Consider the following 2,960-nt stretch of genomic DNA (forward strand, 5'->3'; position numbering starts at 1 on the left):
GTTTTTGTACTCAAGTTATTTGTGTTTTTGATGTGTTTTTGTAGTGTTTTGCATTTAAGGCATAAATAAAAGAATCAGGAGATTTAGCATTGTTTTGGTGCTAAATTGGTGTTAGGAAGATGTCTCGGGAGTTTGCTCGTATAATGTCAGCTCAAACCATGCAAGAAAATAAAAATCAGTATTTTTTCCAGAAAGTCAGTGTGCCCGTGCTGTAGTAGCGTGCGGCCGCGCCGAGATGCAGATTTGCAGCGCGCCCGCACTGGTCAAGCGCGCGCCCACGCCAGTTCGGGATGACATAATTCTATTTCTACTTGCATTCTGAGAGTTTGAAGCCCTAGTTGATTCTACAGCATATATAATAAAAACTTATTATAGTTTTTCATAACAAGACGTACCAAAGCTTAAAGAGAAGGCGTAAGAAGACCGTATAGCACAATTCAACCAAGGCGAAGAGGATCTAGTTTATTCCTGTAATTCTTTATTTTAAGTTGTAATCTTGGATGCTAGTTTTCGTATTTGTGAACCTATAATCTTGTGTAACGTACTTGGGGTTTATTATTTATTCAGTATAAACACTACATTTATTATACCATTCTTTCATTGGAACCCACATTGATGATGAATCCAATTATGGGCTAATCGTTATCGTGGGGTTCTAGCGGATTTACTTATGGATTTCTTTAGTTAATTATTTGATGCCTTAGTGTGTGGTTATTGTATGATAGCCTAGTATTGGTTGTGCGTATTTGTCTTATGAGCATCGTGAACTTATAAGATAGAGTGTTAATCTTTAATGAAGTGAAAGTGAATATAGGGGTTTAGAACTTGCCATACTAGCATAGGTTCATGTATTTGATATGCATGATTCGTAGGTAATTTTAATCATCTTACTTACCCTATGTAATCATGATAGATAACTTTCGCATTAAACCGTGATGTCAAATTCTATAGACATATAGGGTCTCAATATAATTGGTGTCTATTCAGCTTCTATCTCTTTTGTGGATGTCTGGTAGTAGGGTATTCGTACTATGAAAGTTGGTGTTTATCAGTTTCGTGTTATCTGATTAGTGTCATCACCATTGCATGCTAAGGTCAAGAACAAAAAGGCTATTGAATGAAGTAGTAATGAAGTTAGAATCTCATGTTTGTGTCATATAGTAATAAATCCTTTTTATCTCTTAGTTTATGTTCTTTAGTATAATCTCTTTGTAAATTGTAGTTATAAACAATCTCAATTTGTTAATCGTCTTAGCATTGAATAATAACCATACCATTGTTGCATAAGTACATTGATTGAAATTAACCTAAACCATTCTCTGTGGGAACAAATTAGAAATAATTATATTTTACTTGTGATCGCGTATACTTGCGTGAATATTAGCGCGTATTTTCGTCTTAACAAGTTTTTGGCGCCGCTACCGGGGACTCGGTATTAATTTTTAGTTTATGTGTTTGTCATCAGTGGTCGTTAAAGTTCATTGACTCGGATATTGTTACTTACTCAATTCCTTGTTATGTTTCAGGTTCTCTAGCGAGCGTGTATGCATACACGTTCTCGGTCTCGTAAGAGAACATTGGATCAAGCTGAGGAAGAAGTGGTAGTAGCTAAGAAAGTTTTCGAGGAAATTCTTGTCGAGGAGAAAGTTGAAGAAGAGGCTCTTATTGCAATGGGAGAACCAGAAGCGAATTCGAAGGCGTTGATGGATTACTCTCTACCATAGATTAATGATATTCAGTCTAGCATTGTCCGACCAGCCATCTCGTCTAACACCTTTGAGATCAAGTCGAGCACGATTTAGATGATACAGAACTCAGTTTAGTTTGGGGGTTCTCCGATAGAAGACCCCAACATGCACATCAGAGATTTCATTGAGATCTGTGACACTTAAAATTCAATGGAGTTTCTGAAGAAGCTATTAAGTTGAGGCTTTTCCCATTCTCTCTGCGAGATAAAGCTAAGTGCTGGTTACATTCTCTACCACCAGGGTCTATCACCAAATGGGAGGATCTTGCTCAAAAGTTCCTAACTAAATTCTTTCTTATGGCGAAGGCTGCTCCAATCAGAAACACATTTACTCAATTTGCTCAGCAATCTGGAGAATCTTTTTGTGAGGCTTGGGATCGCTACAAAGAGATGCTTAGAAAGTGTCCTCACCATGGGATGCCTAACTGGATGATCATTAACTGCTTCTATAATTGATTGGGTGCTACTTCTAGACTCATGCTTGATACAGCATCAGGAGTAGCCTTGTGGGCTAAAAACTATTATTAAGCTTATGAATTGATTGAACTGATGGCTGCTAATGAATACCGGAATCCTATTTAGAGACTACCTCAGGGCAAGGTAGCAGGAATTCTAGAAGTGGATGCAACTACTACTATAGCTGCTCAGCTTAAGGATATGATGATGAAGGTGGATTCTTTGGCTAATTATGGAGTTAATCAGATCACTAGTGTCTGTGAACTTTGTGCAACAGAGCATGAGACTGATCAGTGTGCTATTTCTTGTGAATCAGCTTAGTTCGTGAGCAACTTCCAGAGGTCGCAGTAGCCTGTTCCAGCCACTTATCATCATAATAACCGCAATCATCCTAATTTCAGTTGGAGCAATACTCAGAATATGGTCCAACATTCTTATCAGCAGTATACAGCAAAGAAATACAACCCTCCTGGTTTTCAGTAACCGCAATATGCACCAAGACAACAACTCCAGCTGCAACAATCTAATGAAAAATCTGAATTGGAGGAGTTGAGGCTCATGTGCAAGAGCCAAGCAGTTTCTATCAAGACATTGGAGAATCAAATTGGGCAAATTGCCAATGCCTTGCTAAATCATCAATCTGGTACACTCCCAAGTGACATTGAAGTGCCACGCAAGAGGGAAGCTAAGGAGCAATTCGAGGTAGTCACATTGAGGTCTGGGAAGGTTGCAAATTCCGAACACTCTCAAGTTTCGG

General features: G+C 38.4%; 1 non-coding gene across 1 annotated transcript; it reads right to left on the reverse strand.

Annotated features, from left to right (window-relative positions):
• Positions 1–2,061: 2,061 nt before the first annotated feature.
• On the reverse strand, positions 2,062–2,166 carry LOC141681191 (small nucleolar RNA R71). The gene has a single exon (XR_012558632.1). It is a non-coding gene; the product is annotated as a small nucleolar RNA R71 (small nucleolar RNA).
• Between the last annotated feature and the right edge of the window lie 794 nt (positions 2,167–2,960).

The sequence above is a fragment of the Apium graveolens genome, chromosome 8 (genome assembly GCF_009905375.1).
Source record: "Apium graveolens cultivar Ventura chromosome 8, ASM990537v1, whole genome shotgun sequence".
Lineage (NCBI taxonomy): Eukaryota > Viridiplantae > Streptophyta > Magnoliopsida > Apiales > Apiaceae > Apium > Apium graveolens.